Here is an 18,334-nt window from a genome sequence, read left to right as displayed (position 1 = left end):
CCGATGGCATAGAAATAGGTCTATAATTGTCAACATTACCCCTGTCTCCCTTTTTATGAAGTGGCTTCACTACTGAGTACTTTAATCGGTCAGGAAACCGACCACTCCTAAAGGAAAAGTTACAGATCTGGCTAAGTACTGGGCTAACATACATAGAACAATATTTCAGTATTCTGCTAGATACCCCGTCATATCCATGAGAGTTCTTGGTCTTTAGTGATTTAATTATTCACTCAATCTCCCTCCTGTCAGTATCATGGAGGAGCATTTCAGGTAACAGTCTCGGAAAACTTTTTTCTACGAGCGCTATATGATTCCCTGTTGGGACTAGGTTTCTATTTAGTTCACCTGCTATATTCAGAAATTGATTATTAAATACTGTACATATATGCGACTTATCAATAACACGGATATTCCCACTACGCACTGATTCCATATCCTCGACTTGTCTCTGCAGTCCAGCCACTTCCTTTACAACTGACTATATGGCTTTAATTTTATCCTGAGACTTAGCTATTCTATCTGCATACCACATACTTTTTGCCTTCCTAATAACTTTTTTAAGCACCTTACAATACTGTTTGTAATGAGCTGCTGCATTTAGATTTTGACTGTTTCCAACGTTTTGATATAATTGCCACTTTGTTCTACATGACATTCTTATCCCTTTAGTCAGCCACCCAGGCTGCCTGTTTGTGCTAGTACCCTGTTTTGAACGTTCTAACGGAAAGGGACTCTCAAAGAGCACGAGAAAAGTCTTGAGGAAAGCATTATATTTATCGTCTACTCTATCAGCACTATAAACATCTTGCCACTATTGTTCCTTGATAAGGTTTACAAAGGTCTCTACAGCAACTGGATCAGCTTTCCTAAAAAAGTTGATAACTATATTTAACATGTGTTGCAGCACAAAAATTTTTAGATTTAAAACTTGTGCATCATGATCTGAAAGGCCATTCACTTTTTTGCTAACAGAATGCCCTTCTAGTAATGAGAAATGAACAAAAATGTTGTCTATGGTTGTTCTACTGTTCACTTGCACTCTCGTTGGAAAGAATACGGTTTGCATAACATTATATGAATTAAGGAGGTCTACCAGCATCCTTTTCCTTGCACAATCACTTACACAATTAATATTGAAGTCACCACATATAACTAACTTTTTGTATTTCCTATAAAGGGAACTAAAAACCTCCTCTAGCTTTAGCAAAAATGTTGTGAAATCGGAGTCTGGGGATCTATAAATAACAACATTTAGAGTTTTAACTCCACTAAATTTAACCACACCTGCACAACATTCAAACACCTTTTCAGTGCAGTACTTTGAAACATCAATTGACTCAAATGGGATACCGTTTTTCACTTACATGGCTACTCCCCCACAACGCAAAGAGCTCCTAGAAAAGCTGCCAGCCATCCTGCATCCTGGTAAAGGAAGCCTCTGAATTATCTCCTTATTTAAGAAGTATTCAGATATGCCAATAATTTCAGAGTCAACATCTATAAGCAGTTCACTAACTTTATCTCTAATACCTTGTATATTTTGATGAAATATACTAATTCCCTCATTACTCGGATACCTATGCTTTGTCGAAAGTGGTTTCTTTTTAGAGAGACTTCCCTTAAGCAGGAATACCTATCAGCTGACTTCAATCTAAAAAGGGTGCAGCTCTAACACCACTAGTACAGTGATCCCACCACCCCCACCTATAAGCTTTGCCACCCTTCCCCTTTCCATACCTGTTGAGGTGCAGGCCATATCTAGTGAATACCAGGCAGGTTCCTTCCTGATTGTGGTAACGTGCTTGCACCACACTTAGCAATCGTATACAACCGCTCGCTCGTCGGAAGATCCGCACCCGAAGACTAGGAAGTTGTTCAAGTCACACCAATGCCCAAGAAAGGAAATAGGAGTAATCTGCTGAATGACAGACCCATATAGGTATCTTAGATTTCCAGTAAGGTTTTGGAACATATATTGCGTTCGAACGTTATGGGTTGCCTGGCAGAAAACGACTTATTGACAAACAGGCAACACGGAATCAGAAAATATTGTACACGTGAAAGAAATCTAGCTTTTTATTCTCACGAAGTAATGAGTGCTGTCGACAGGGGTATCAGATTGATTTCATGTTTTTGGATTTCCAGAAGGCTTTTGAAACAGTTCCTCACAAGCGTCTTCTAATCAAATTGCTTGTCTACGATATATCGCCTCAATTGTGTGACTGGATTCGTGATTTCCTGTCAGAAAGGCCACGTTTTCGTACTAACTGACGAAAAGTCATCGAATAAAACATAAGTAATGTCTGACGTTCCGAAACGATTTGGTATAGGTTCTGTGCTGTTCCTAATCTACATAAACACTTTAGGAGACAGTTTGAGCAGTCCTGTTAGATTGTTTGCAGATGACGTCATTTACCATCTTATAAAGTCATCAGATGACCAAAACAAATTGCAAAATGATTTAGACAAGATATCTGTATTGTGCGAGAAGTGGCAATTCAATGTAAATAATTAAAAGTGTGGAGTGATCGACATGATTAGTGAACGGAATCAGCTAAATTTCTGTTACAGTATAAAACACACAAATGTAAGGGCTGTAAATTCAGCTGAGTACTTAGGGACTACGATTACAAGTAACTTAAACTGGAATGATCACATAGGTAATGCTGTGGATAAAGCAAACTAAAGACTGCGATTTACTGTCAGGGCACTTACAAAATAAAAGAGGACTGCTAGAGAGACCGCTTACACTACGTTTGTGCAACCTCTATTGGAGTACTTTTGTGTGATGTCCTATGCCCGTCAGGTAGAGTTGACGGAGGACGTCGAAAATGTTCAAAAAAGGGCAACTCGTTTTGTATCGTCACAAAAAAAGTGCCGCGGATATGATACGCGAATTGGGGTGGCAATCATTAAAGCAAAGGCGATTTTAATTGTGGCGGGATGTTCTCATGAAATTTCAGTCACCAGCTGTGTCCTCACGGTGTGAAAACATTTTTTTGGCGCCCATGTACTGAGGGAACAATGACCATCATAATAAAATAAGAGAAATCAGAGCATTCACAAAATATTTAAGTGTTCGTTTTTCCCGCGCTGTGTTCCAGACTCGAACGATAGAGAAGTAGCTTGAAGGTGGTTCGGTGAACCGCCTGCAAGGCACTTAATTGTGAGATACAGAGTAATCAGCGCAGATGCAGATGTAGATTCTCTACCGGTTTCGGTACTGCCTACTCTCTTGGCAGGAGATACTGCAAGGTACAGGACAAGAATAACACAAATACGCGATTTCCTACAATCTTACAACACGAAAATAGGTACAAAAATTTTGAGGTATCTTATTACTTACAAAATCTACAGCAGTTGGTCTAAAATACATCTCTGCCAAGTACGGCAAAATGAATTATAAAATGTGACTAATTGTCACGACGATTGTTTCAACAAATATCCACTGTAGTGGGATTATACAATCGATGTGTGGTAATATGTACAGACTTAATATGAAATGATTAATACAAGCTCAGTTAGAACAAGACCTATACAAGGGAACACCTCTCCATCAATATTCATAATAGACAGGTCAAATACAGTTCAGAGATAAAATTCCGGTGTTGGAAGAAGTAGAAATTACACGTTCGTCAAAGAACATCAGGCTGTAGTTATGTGTTGCGGGTATATCGACTGTATTATTTTTTGACCACAGATAAAGTGAATAAACATCAAGTTAAGAAAGCGACTGGTAGTGAATGGTGACAATGGTGCATTACCCAAAGAAGGACGCCTCAGTTGCATACAAAACCAAATACACTCTCAACACAGCAAAAATAAAAATGTGCAGTTGTTGACACGAAAAATGATTTCTTTCGTTGACCTCTTTGTTGGCCATCTTATAGTTCAGACGAAATGTTGAGAGTTGTGTGTTAGCGGTACTTGGCTGTAATCTACTGGTAAATATTACATCACTCATCGGAACATGGGAAGGTTGATAATTAGGAGGAAAAACAAATGAGCAGTAGCATTGTGCGGGACGATATACATTCCTATTCGACACGAATTCCAGTTGCAGCTTTTTGGGTGGATTATGTATTTAGAGAGTTCGGCGGACAAATCGAGCTACAAACACGCGCTGGGCGCGCGTTCCCTGCTTTTTGTGCAGATGAAACGTTTACCGTGCGCGCTAGTTGCACGCGCCGTGCTAATCCCGCCGGTTCGGCACGGCAGGGCACTGCATATTGTGTTGTGTTCGCGAAGTTGGGTAATTTTTCAGGCGCTCGGCGCACAAAGCTGGAATTAAGCGCTCATTGAGGCCGGCCGCTTTGACGGGCTGCGCGCCCGCTACCTGCGCTGCGGCAATGCGGGGCTGCGCGCGGCCGCATACTGCGCGTAGAGCTCTCTCCGGTCCCGCCACAGAGCGTCACCTCAACAAAAACATTACACCACACGGGTGCGTACTGAATGGCACGACCTCTGCACTTTGTTAATCAAACAGAAGACGCGGAAATCGTAACCAAGCACCCCACAGAAAATATCACGGGGAATAGTTCTGTCAGATGTACTGATGGTCTCGCACAGAATTGTAACATGGCCGCAACCCTAAAATATCGAACCAAGGGTACACAGATTTAACCTAACTTCACCAACAAAATGTCGGGAATTGTTCAGGGATATTATCTGAACGCTTTGATGTCATGAATCTGTGTTCTCCGATGGATTGTTACAGGGTAATATAATTACAATCCCGGTCGGGGCACACATTTTCAGCTGTCCACATCGAGGTATATCAACAACATCTGTCGGCAGCTGAGGGTTTCAGTTAGTCATCATTTATTCCAGGGAAAAGCTGCACGGTCATCTACAGTATCTGTTCTTTCGAGAACAGTTACTGTCTTCATACATAATTACAATTTATTTGGCTACCTACTGGCCGCTGTGGCCGAGCAGTTCTAAGCGCTTCAGTCTGGAACCGCGCAACCGCTACGGTCGCAGGTTCGAATCCTGCCTCGGGCATGGATGTGTGTGATGTCCTTAGGTTAGTTCGGTTTAAGTAGTTCTAAGTCTGATGACCTCAGATGTTAAGTCCCATCGTGCTCAGAGCCATTTGAACCATTTTGATTTATTTGGCTACCTGCTTTATCTTTGTTTCTGTGAATATATTGTGTTCGAACATTATGAATTACCTCCAAGAGAACGGCCTGTTGACACACAGTCAACATGGATTTAGAAAACATCGTTCTTGTGAAACACAACTAGCTCTTTACTCACACGAAGTGTTGAGCTCTATTGACAAGAGATTTCAAATTGATTCCGCATTTCTAGATTCCAGAAGGCTTTTGACACTGAACTGCACAAGCGTCTTGTAGTGAAATTGCGTGCTTATGGAATATCGCCTCAGTTATGTGACTGGATTCGTGATCTCCTGTTAGAGAGCTCACAATTCGTAGTGACTGATGGAAAGTCATCAACAGAAGTTAAGTGTCCTACAATATATGCTAAAGACATAAAATCAAATACTTGAAAATGGCATAATAGGCCGAAACCTGAGCTGTACTGAAATAAACAATAAAACCGTCAAATGGCGGCCTGTTCCTTTAAAAAAGTATTGTATGAGTGTTGCTCAACAGCATCAGAAACTGTTTGAAACAGAAGTGGTATCTGGCGTTCCCCAAAAGTAGTGTTATAGGACCTCTGCTGTTCCTTATCTATATAAACGTTTTAGGAGACAATCTAAGCAGCCGTCTTAGGTTGTTTGCAGATTGACTGTAGTTTACCACTTGGTTAAGTCATCGGAAGGTCAAAAAAATCGCAAAACGATTTAGAAAAGATATCTGTATAGTGCGAAAATTGGCAATTGACTCTAAATAATGAAAAATGTGATGTCATCGGCATAAGGAATTCGTTAAACTTCGGTTACACAACAAATCAGTCAAATCTACAGACTGTAGAATCAACTAAATACCTAGAAATTAAAATTACGAACAACTTTAATTTGAAAGAATACGTAGAAATGGTTCTGGGGAAGGCAAACCTAAGACTGCGATTTATTGTCAGAACACTTAGAAGGTGCAACATGCACCAGAGAGAGTCAGTGAATCCAAAATTGGCTACAGATAATGTGGTTCTGCTTGAGTATGCATCACTAAAAAAATTTTTTTTCTTATTGTAACGTTACTATCTTCGTTTCCACACACAATGTAGTAATATTGTTAATAGGTGCAATATCTTCTGCAGAAGTCGGTTTTAGATGCATCGAAACCATGGTCAAGGTTTAATAAACTTGTAATTTCCAATCCATTTAAGCTCTTGCATGCACAGTCGCCGAGGTGCAGCCATGCTCAAAAACTTGAAAACTAACGCCCTTAACATAACAAACATCGAGCACCAGTTATTTGAAGCAGTGGTGATTATGTTCTGTAGCTGTTGACATCCAAGACCATCAGACCAGACGTTGGGCTAGTATGACTATCACGAATGTAACCAGACTACGTTCATTCTCATCGGAGTAGCCTCCACACACGGATTCATACATCGTGCCGCTGTACATCTGACCTTGATGGGCCTCTTTCTACTGAAGCTTCTTGATAAGCCGCTACTATGGTCTCTCTGCTAGTATGCGGTGGTGCTCCAGATATCGTCAGACTGTTCAGGTCGATACTTGTCTTGGTGCAAATAATTTGATTCCCTGACTTGAGATACGTAAAGGGACTGATGCATCCTGCATGGTCGAATGAACAATTGCCTATTCTCTCGGGCGCTAGTCGCGTGGGACAATTGAGCTCTTTCCTGGTGTTCAGTATGCTCCTCCCAAAGCCATCAATTGTAAATTCATATGAGACTCGTGGGTTCCTGACCATTGCGAGCTGCAATATCGTGAAACGATAAACTGTAGTTTAGATAGGTTCAAAATGGTTCAAATAGCTCTGAGCACTATGGGACTTAACATCGATGGTCATCAGTCCCCTAGAACGTAGAACTACTTAAACCTAACTAAGGACATCACACAACACCCAGCCATCACGAGGCAGAGAAAATCCCTGACCCCGCCGGGAATCGAACCCGGGAACCCGGGCTTTAGATAGGTCACGATCCTTGTACTGTACAGTGCGGAGCTGTGTGATACGTTGCAGTATCCTGCTGGTAGATGGCATCCTGCCGAGGAAAAGCAAATCGCGTGTCGAGATGAACAGATCCATACTTGTGTTGTTCCATTGCGCTTTCCAGAATGACATCACGCAGGAGCTGCCACGTTAATAGTCCCCAGAGAACAACCCATGCAGAGTGTTTCTTTTCAGATGTTGGATTCTGTATACGTAAATAGCCATCTGTCCGATGGTGCAGCAAACGTGGTTCACCTGAAAAGACCACCTAACACCACTCGCGGACGTCCAGCTGCGGTACCGGCGTGCAAATTCCAGCCTTCGTGGCCGATGAACAACAGTTAGCATGGGTACATGAAACAGGCGCCTGCTGTGGAAAACCATCCGGAATAACGCTCGCTGGATGGTCTTCGAGAAGACAGTGTTGGTAGCACTTGGTTCGTGGCGACTGTCAGCTGCTCAGCCGTTGCACGTTTATTGGCCTGTACACGTCTCTGCAGCCTTATTTCCCTCCTGTTACCTATGACCCATGGTGCAACACAGCTGCCTTGGTGCCGGATTTGGATCGCCATGTTGCCATGTACTTTATACTTTAACCATAGCGACACGCTAACAGTTTACAAAATTAGCCGTATCGGAAATGCTTCCACCCTTGGCCCGAAAGCCAATGGTTATCAAATAAATCGCTCCGTTTCCGCATTATGTCAACGACCTCAAAGTTCCTGGCGTCTCCCCGACCAGCTTTAAAGATCGCCCACTGCTTGTGCTGCCGACTACGTCTGAGTAGCTATAGGGCGTTGACGTCGTACATATGCGATGGTCACATCAGTCTGACGGAACCGCATAAGTGGTAAATGGTAAATGGGCAACAGAATACACAGACTTGGTCCTTATTTTAATATTGAAACACTTTTCAGAATGGTGGGATACTTGTCGGCAAGGCTGTCAGCCATGATCTGGGAATTCAGTACAAAGTCACTGGCGTCATATAATCAGCAGCCTGTCGATTACGCTAATGGCGCCAAAGAACAAGGTCATTAGTGGCCGCCACTGAAAATTAATAATTAGTGCGGTGCATAAGTTAATAGCGTTTTCGTTTTGCGTGTTGGTTTCTCGGTTTCTAAGAGTTATTTATCGAGTGTAGTTTTTTATTTGTATTTCACTGTCGCTATTCGAGTTTAAATGTTGCCAGTTTGTCATCTGGAGGTAGTTAGTGGAGCTGTGAACGCTAGAAAATGTATTACCAAGTGGAGTAATCGGAACATTTCCAGCCTACTGTTCTGTTTGAGAAAAGTAGAGGGGTGACAGTAGTGGAGGCAGCAAGAAACGTTTGCGCCTGGTATAGGGATAAGGGCACTGGAAAGAGAACGGTAAGGAAATGGTTTCCTCGTTTTGAGGAGGATCGTTCCAACATTAGTGGCTCCACGTTCAAGACGACCCTTCAGGGTTTAATGGAGACGTTTAAACTCACTAAACCGCAATGATCCACGTCAGTGTAAAAAGTGAAGCACTGTGGTTATTCCACCATCGTGCGACATTTGCATGCAACGAGGAAGTTACAAAAATCGGGTGTAATGGGTACCCCATGCTCTAAGCAAAAATCACTAAAAATCAGCGCGGAGCCATACGTGCATCTCTGCTTGCTCGTCGTCAGCTGGCTCGTGAACTACACTGACCATTAGTATCCTGTATCGTTACTGGTGATGAGAAATTGTGTTACTGTGTTAAGATAAGCAAAAGAAAGGAATGGCTGAGCGCAAACATATCAGCAGCTCCCTGTATAAAGACCTGCGCGCGTCCAAGAAAGATAATGTTATTCATGTGGCGGCACAGCGACGGTGTGGTGTACCGCGAATTGCTACCCTGAGGTGTAACCATAACTGCTGGCACTTACTATCTAACAGCTGAGACGTCTAGTAGGCGCAAACCGAGAACAACAAGAAGGAAGGCTGCGTGATGTAAGCGTGCTCCACGACAACGCCCAACCGCATTACACATAAATTGGCTTGGGAAGTCATTCCACACCCATCTCATTCACCTGTTCTTGCGCTCTCAGATTTTCACCTTCTCCGCTCTCTATCGAACAAGTACAAATGACAGGTCTGTCAGAGTACTACCCATTTATACCTTGTGTACGCGACACTACCGCCGTATGTATATGTGTATATCGCTACCCCTTGACTTCTGTCACCTCACTGTATTTGCAACTGAAACGGTTAATTATCTGTCATTACTGCGAATCTCAGCTGCGGATGTCCTTCTAACCAAATCTTACGTGTTGTTCTTAATTGCTTTTGGGCTTGATCTAGTAGTTTCTGCAATAGTGACGTGAGTGGAGTAGGTACGTGATTTGTTACGTTAGGAGTAAGGGATAAGGTGATAGGACGTACGTTAAGACGTCAGGGAATGACTTCTATGGTACTAGAGGGAGGTGTAGAAGGCAAAAACTGTAGAGGAAGACAGAGATTGGCAAACATCCAGCAAATAATTGAGGACGTAGGTTCAAGTGCTACTCTGAGATGAAGACATTGGCACGAGAGACGCTCCAGAATGCGGTATTGTACCATATGTCGTAACATTTGAGAGTGAAAATAAATAACTACTAACATAAACCACACAGTTTTACATTATATTGTATCGGAAAATATGTTACACAACCATTAACACAGATATAAGCTATGTGTTAATCAACGAGACGCTCCAGGATGCAGTAATGTAACAAACGTCGTAACACTAGAGACAGAAAACAAATAACTACTAACATAAGCCATATAGCTTTCCATTACACTGTATTGAAAAATAAATCACACAAACATTATCACAGATGTGACATCATTACAGGACCACATGAAAATAGCAAAAGTTGTCGAAGCGACTCCGCTGTGATGTAAATATAACAAGTTAAAAAGTGTTAATTGCAGCAAAAACTTGGAAGAAAAAATATGTTGTTTTTAATATCCTGACTTATTACGAAATAGAATGGCGTGCAAGACGACCAGTATAACTGACAAATAATATTGCTCATGTACGGAATTATCTCTTAGACAATGAAACCAGTAACTACTTTCGCAATAGCTGTTTAAATATGAAATTTGCCATCACCTGCATAAAAGTTGTATATACAAAGAAAGGTATCATCATTGTCATCAAAGATGTCAGAGATTCGTGTTTGTCGCAGCCCATTGAAATTAAATGTGTTATTTATATGTTTGGTTTGATGTGAGGTACATGTGTAGCGCTAATGAGTGCCATAGAGATAGTAATGCACATAAATGAATGTGGCGCGTCCATAAATACTGCGCTAGCTAATAATATAAAATTATTTCGTAGCTACCGGTTCCTGTCTGATTCTACTGTATGTTAACAGGTGCCGTAATTTCCTTTGAAGACACACAGAAAGTGTGAGGAGTGCATACTGTTATGACTACCGTAGCCAAACGTAAAATAATAAAGGATTCTGCGAGCAACAGCAGTGCTCTTATTCGCCTTGTCCAGGCTGAATCTAAGCGTGAAGCCTCCAAGGTGGATCTGAGACCACCGCACATCAGTAAACCACAATTAAGTAAATGTAAAAATCGTGAAAACGCTCCAAGTTCTACCTTAGTAGTACGTGTTAGACTCGTGGTTTTCTTTAAACTTCTCTGGAAAAAAACGTAATACATATTTTGTCTCCGACTGTAAGAGCATTATATTTTCAGGAGACCAGTTATGTGCGAGACGAAAGTTCGTTGGGCATTATCGTGCTGACAATATTTCTACCATTCGAGTGCGTGTGCTTTTTCAAGTCTTCCGAAAGTGAGGAGTCGAGTACGAGAATGTGCGTCTGTAGGTTGCGTTTTGAGGTTCGGTAGGCAGACCTGAGTGGAACAAAGATATATTAAAGTCTAGTGAATACTGAAAGCGAGATAAACGTAAAAGGGAGGTAAGGAGTGGAAGAGTGGTCAAAAGAAGAATATTAATTAACAAATTCAGGGGAGAGGCGATTATTAAGGTCTTCAAGAACAAGAATCGCATGCGGGTAATGCGAATCAGTAAATGTCCTGCACTAGATTTCATGTAAGCTTCAGTAACTTTCATCGGGAAATTTCTAGAGTGGCACTAATCAGAGTGAAATAGTGTGGGAAAGGTGATGCCGAGTGTTAGAGCGGAAGGAACTATTGTTAGATGGAAGTTGTTGTCTAATAAACACCAACAATATAAATGTTGCTTATCAGAATTACGGAATATAAACCATGGGCATACTGAAATTGTGAAACTGCAGTAAAACTAAGTTGCATTGAACTCGAACAGTGGCAAGGGTTTGGTATTAGGTACACAGTCGTAGCTCTTAACCTTTCCGTGCTTTTCTGTGAATCAGTTTTTCACACAGCTGCTAAATAATATCCGATTGCCCGTAACTTAATCTGCAACCACTTATGACCATTGGAATACGGCGAAAGAGGTTGGAAGCTTTCAAGGCATATCTTTTAACGGAAAATGTAGTGTAAGTAAAATGTGTCCATATGGAACCTCCCTTAATTCCAAATGCAATTTTAAAAAAATGCTCAAAAAGGTATGTGCAAAAAATAAATATACATTCTACATTTTTTCCGTAACCTATAAAATATTTAGGCGATACTCTATCTCAAGTCTGAACTCCCATCTACACAAGCATGCTGAGGCGATGAAGGCTATTGTGTTCCCCAATTCTTCTGTGGATCTCCAAGGTCACTTACAGGCGAGGCATACACAGTGTCTTTCACCTAATCCCGTACGAAGTAATCCAGAGCGCTTATGTCGGAAATCATGATGGCCGCTTGGCTAGCTCTGAAAATGTTCGGTGCAGGAAGTCACGAATATGTAAAGGCCAATACGTTGTTGCACCACGCTATTAAGATCGCATTTGAATGTGGAGGAAGACGCTGATAGGGGGGGGGGGGGGGGAGACTGAAAATACTCAGGGATGTCCAAATAAACGGTTACTGTTACTGTCTCCTCGATGAATCAAAATGCTTTCATGAGCGCACGGGGGTTTTGCGAAGCCACATGTGTGGAAACTATCTCCATCGGTGAAAACGGCATTTTCTCAATAGGAAATTCATGACGAAACAAGTCGTTTCGTTTCAGTACTTGCGTAATTCTAAATCTGTAAGTGTGCAAGCTGTCTAATTTATGCAGCGCTTTGTGAACTATTGAGCGAGGGTCGCTTAGCTCTCGTGATGCTCGTCGAACTGACTTTGATAGGCTTCTTTGGAAGGACACTCTAATCTCTAGCATTTCATCAGATGAATAGTTTTTGCCATGTCCTGTCATTTTAAACACGTAGTGGCTATGGTCTTCTCGCACCAATAATTCATCTTTAAACGCCTGGCGGCTCTGTTTTGAAACTCACGTCGAATATTTCTTTGGACAGCATGGCTGACTTTATTTATGCGTACTACACCACTAATTGGGCTCTCTCTTTAAGTGTAGTCATTTCTAGTAATTTCTTAGAGCTTGAAACGAGACAAAAGGCATCTTTTAGGAACAAAATCGACACAAAAGTTTCTGAGTGGCTTTACATCATGCCGCCCACCGCAGATACCTGTATCTCATTGTTTCATTTTTTTTTAATTGCTCTTGAAAATTAGGGACGTTTCGTGTGGTTGTTTCACGAATTACTGTACCAACAATGCGATATTCAGAGGACGATCTGCCGGAGAGGACTTACCGTAATCAATACACGACTGCAACCATCGAGAGTTCCCGATCTCTTCGCGTCGACCCTTGTGGCAGGGTGCGCGCCATATGACCTATTGACGGGGAGGTGACCTTTCTTTGAGGCTCCCAAGGTGTGGGCGGTTGCACATGCTGACTGGCTCCCTCGGTATCGGCCACCCAGGTGGAGCTGCGCAAAATCCCGTCTCACTAAATGTCATGATCACAACAACAAAATGCACTCTGTGGCACCTCGCCGCGAGCAGTGGGTCACAAAGAGCTGGTTATCTGATCATACATCCCAGTGTACCCGCTACCGGTGACCTTATAAGATGACGCTTAAATATTTAGTACAATGAAGAAAGAGTCTTACGTTGACTAGTGTGTTTCATTGTATAGTGTGGTTCAGAATTACTGTTACAGGCTTCTATAGTTCTGTATAGAGGCCTTAGTAGATAAATCTACACTCCTGGAAATTGAAATAAGAACACCGTGAATTCATTGTCCCAGGAAGGGGAAACTTTATTGACACATTCCTGGGGTCAGATACATCACATGATCACACTGACAGAACCACAGGCACATAGACACAGGCAACAGAGCATGCACAATGTCGGCACTAGTACAGTGTATATCCACCTTTCGCAGCAATGCAGGCTGCTATTCTCACATGGAGACGATCGTAGAGATGCTGGATGTAGTCCTGTGGAACGGCTTGCCATGCCATTTCCACCTGGCGCCTCAGTTGGACCAGCGTTCGTGCTGGACGTGCAGACCGCGTGAGACGACGCTTCATCCAGTCCCAAACATGCTCAATGGGGGACAGATCCGGAGATCTTGCTGGCCAGGGTAGTTCACTTACACCTTCTAGAGCACGTTGGGTGGCACGGGATACATGCGGACGTGCATTGTCCTGTTGGAACAGCAAGTTCCCTTGCCGGTCTAGGAATGGTAGAACGATGGATTCGATGACTGTTTGGATGTACCGTGCACTATTCAGTGTCCCCTCGACGATCACCAGTGGTGTACGGCCAGTGTAGGAGATCGCTCCCCACACCATGATGCCGGGTGTTGGCCCTGTGTGCCTCGGTCGTATGCAGTCCTGATTGTGGCGCTCACCTGCACGGCGCCAAACACGCATACGACCATCATTGGCACCAAGGCAGAAGCGACTCTCATCGCTGAAGACGACACGTCTCCATTCGTCCCTCCATTCACGCCTGTCGCGACACCACTGGTCCTCGCCGATACCCCAGGAGCAACAGTGTCCCTAATTTGCTGGGAAGTGGCGGTGCGGTCCCCTACGGCACTGCGTAGGATCCTACGGTCTTGGCGTGCATCCGTGCGTCCCTGCGGTCCGGTCCCAGGTCGACCGGTACGTGCACCATCCGCCGACCACTGGCGACAACATCGATGTACTGTGGAGACCTCACGCCCCACGTGTTGAGCAATTCGGCGGTACGTCCACCCGGCCTCCCGCATGCCTACTATACGCCCTCGCTCAAAGTCCGTCAACTGCACATACGGTTCGCGTCCACGCTGTCGCGGCATGCTACCAGTGTTAAAGACTGCGATGGAGCTCCGTATGCCACGGCAAACTGGCTGACACTGACGGCGGCGGTGCACAAATGCTGCGCAGCTAGCGCCATTCGACGGCCAACACCGCGGTTCCTGGTGTGTCCGCTGTGCCGTACGTGTGATCATTGCTTGTACAGCCCTCTCGCAGTGTCCGGAGCAAGTATGGTGGGTCTGACACACCGGTGCCAATGTGTTCTTTTTTCCATTTCGAGGAGTGTATGTCCGAAAATTTACTGTTTAGGAGTAAAATTCGTTTGATGACCGGATCACTTTCAGATCTCCCGCTTCACAGCACACACCTAGCAGAGCCAATGCTATCTGACATGCGTGATCCACATGAGCCAATGGCATGGGCAGGGTTCACAGTGCTCGACGTCGGGTCCTGTGTGTGACGAAGGACGTACTCCTCAAAGTCCATACTGCGTCCCGTCCGTGGACCACCACAGCCGACCCTCTTAGTTGTGAACGAACCAGCTTCTCTTAACTATTGTTCTAATGGAACGAAAATGGCATGCTATGTTATAATTATAACTGGGACTGATGACTGCTCCCTCTCTTCAGTTTGTGTGCGTGCCGGGGAGAGGGAGATTTGAAAGTTATCCAGTCTTAAACAACGTATAGTACCATACACGTTTCGCTTCTTTTTTATTTGTGAAACATATTCAGCGCCCTGTAATACCTGTTTGTTTATGTATATAATGATTGCGTTATGAAGCAACACCATATTTGCTACCACATTAAACGAGGGAGTGCTGAAAAGTAACGCCCCCGAATTTTTATATGTAAACCCTTTAAGCTTTTTAAATAAAATAAACTTTATTAACATTCTACATCTTTATTCTTCATGTCTTCATATATATTTCTCAACATAATCACCCTGGCGACCAATACATTTTTCCCGACGAGAGTCCAGTTTGTTGATACACGTCACTGCAGAATAAATGATGATTAACTGAAACCCTCAGCTGCCGACAGGTTTTGTTGATATACCTCGATGTGGACAGCTGAAAATGTGTGCCCCGACCGGGACTCGAACCCGGGATCTCCTGCTTACGTGGCAGACGCTCTATCCATCTGAGCCACCGAGGACACAGATGAATAGCGCGACTGCAGGGACTTATCCCCTGCACGATTCCCGTGAGACTCACATTCCCAACTCTCCACAATTCTACATATGTAATGTACCTTATAGACATTTGCCCATCCACTCATTACTCGCGCACACTTTGGCGATTCCCGTAAGAGTTTGGGCAACCTGTGCCCATTCGCACAGACGAAGGTCAATGGCTGGGTAGCCTTTAACTATATATAAGAAGACAGTAACTGTTCTCGAAAGAAACGACCGCAGTCCCTGCAATCGCGCTAGTCATCTGTGTCCTCGGTGGCTCAGATGGATAGAGCGTCTGCCATGTAAGCAGGAGATCCCGGGTTCGAGTCCCTGTCGGGGCACACGTTTTCAGCTGTCCACATCGAGGTATATCAACACCTGTCGGCAGCTGAGGTTGTCAGTTAATCATCATTTATTCCAGGGAAAAGCTGCACGGTCATCAACAGTATCTCTTCTTTCGATAACAGTTACTGTCTTCACATATATTACTGCAGAATGTTTCCTGTGTTGAACGAGACATATCACCACCTCTGCTTGCACCATTTCATCGCTATCAAAGTGAAGTCCTATAATGTGTTCTTCAAGTTTTGGAAACAGATAAAAACTGTATGGGGCCAAGTCGAAACTGTATGGAGGGTGATCAATATACTGAACCCAAGGCATCGGATTGTTTCAGGTGTCGCTGCACTCGTGTGTGGTCTGGCAGTGTCATGCTGAAGGAGAGGGTGCCCCATGTGTGGAAGAACTCTCAGAATTCGAAACTGCCGGCCGGGATGGTCGAGCGGTTCTAGGCGCTACAGTCTGGAACCGCGCGACCGCTACGGTCGCAGGTTCGAATCCTGCCTCGGGAATGGATGTTTGTAATGTCCTTAGGTTAGTTAGGTTTAACTAGTTCTAAGTTCTAGGGACTGCTGACCTCAGAAGTTAAGTCCCATAGTGCTCAGAGCCATTTGAACCATTTGAACCAATTCGAAACTCGATTACAGTACGCTTTTTCTCACGTACCGACACAGTTACGTTACGCACGGCCATGACACATGCTAGAGTTCGGAGCCCTCTAGCAGCACAGGATTGCAACTTGAGTCAGAGAAGCAAGAAAGTCGCCCGAGTAACATGCATGACAGGTAATACGTCAACCGATACTGAGAACAGAATAAAAAAATTGGAGGCAGTATTTTTCAGCACTCCCTCGTAGTTTTTTTGTAGTATTTTTTCTTAGGTGAGAAACTGTTTCTTTGTTGCACATGTTTCACGAGGTTAAATTACTATTTGTTTCTACGATTTGTGGTTGTATTAATATATATGTGGCGTCTTGGAGGTGTACTTATACATAGTGTGCGTACACTAGATGTTCGATTTTGAGCGTTCGCTGTGTTTTGGTTTGGTTTGTTCATTGTATATAATGTTGCTAACTGTCGCTCTGTGTTTTTCGTTCGTCTTTTGTATGTGTCGTGGTATCTGTATATAGTTCTATATCGTTTTGCCCGTCCCGCGGACCCGCTAATTCGTGTGCGTAAGTGTGTGTGTAGGTTATAACCCTTTAGCTATTATTTAGTCTCGATGTGTTCTCTTTCCCTTTGTTATTGTTTTAATAAAATCTGCACGCAAAGACCAGCTCTTATGCCAACTTCGTCCGAGTGTCAGAATGCAGAATATCAAGGGCCAGTTACAGCAGGTGTGAGACATCTTGCATCTGTAAAGAATAGAACGGAATTATAACACTCTTCTCAAGCCAATCAGCGCAAGGATCTAGGCCAGAGGGAGCACAAAGTCATAATGATAAGTGCGCTCATACTGCCAAGTTCTATGTAAATTTGACTCGACTCTGTAATGAGCGACGTAACATCACATAGCCTCCGTCCTTCTGGGTGCTTTACTTTTTTTGTCAGGCAGAGTGAATCTGAGAGACGATAACCGATTTTGTGCCCGCATCTGTCACACATTTTTGTCGTAGTCTGCCATTACGTTCGTTAACCGGCTACCCAAACGATTGCATCAATAAAATCTTCATGAACAGTGATTTCCCTAAGGGAAATAAACTTAAAGCATTTTATTAGTTTTGTCAGTGACTTTATTAATCACTGTACCATACTAGTATGGCACCCACGAGTTACTGCTATTATGGGATGTCTAGTCCGATGGAAGCTGGTAATAAGATGATATGGCTATGCAGTCAATGTGACTCTGAAATATTTTTCTCGGTTCATTCATATATATCGCCACTAGCTGCAGTTTGTTTGAGAAAATTCAACAGCAGTTTAGTGCGTTTGAAGCTAGATGGCGCTTCTAGAACTACCTCCTAATTCCCTCCCTCTCTGTCCTCCCTTCCCCCACCCCCTTTTCTCTTTCTCTTTTTCTCTTTCTCTATCCGTCTGTATATCTATCTATCTATGCGACTGTATGTACCCTTTAGACGTCCGTGCATTCACCGAAAAATTTAGATTTACTGCAAAGCGTGACTGTTAACATCACTTGGGAACTAGAGTGTTTCAACGAATTGGGAACATTTCAAGAACTAATTGTACTTTGTGGAATTATTTTTTTAATATTTCATTACAAACAAATTTAAAGTACAAGAAGGGCCTTCAGCGGTACAGTACGAAGAAAGTAATTATCTGAATATTATGTCTGGCAAATGTCCTCCATTGTAAGTAAATATTGTTAGAGACTGAACTTTAAGTTTAGAGCGACATTTCGCACAATGCTGACAGGTACTGCCATAATCTTGTCCCGAATAGGCTCTTCTAGGGTTCGCATTGTTATGGGTGCATCGGCATGAAACATTTTTGTTTCCCGGTAACCGCTTGTAAAAGGTCGCAGAGAGTCATGTCGGAAAAGCGAGGGGGGTCCCACTATGAGAAATGACACGACTAGAAAC

The 18,334-nt window shown here is 43.3% G+C and overlaps 1 non-coding gene across 1 annotated transcript; it reads right to left on the bottom strand.

Annotated features, from left to right (window-relative positions):
• Positions 1–15,363: 15,363 nt before the first annotated feature.
• Trnat-cgu (transfer RNA threonine (anticodon CGU)) lies at positions 15,364–15,437 on the bottom strand. The gene has a single exon. It is a non-coding gene; the product is annotated as a tRNA-Thr (tRNA).
• Between the last annotated feature and the right edge of the window lie 2,897 nt (positions 15,438–18,334).

The sequence above is a fragment of the Schistocerca nitens genome, chromosome 2 (assembly GCF_023898315.1).
Source record: "Schistocerca nitens isolate TAMUIC-IGC-003100 chromosome 2, iqSchNite1.1, whole genome shotgun sequence".
Taxonomy (NCBI): domain Eukaryota; kingdom Metazoa; phylum Arthropoda; class Insecta; order Orthoptera; family Acrididae; genus Schistocerca; species Schistocerca nitens.
This window is presented reverse-complemented; position numbering and strand designations above follow the sequence as displayed.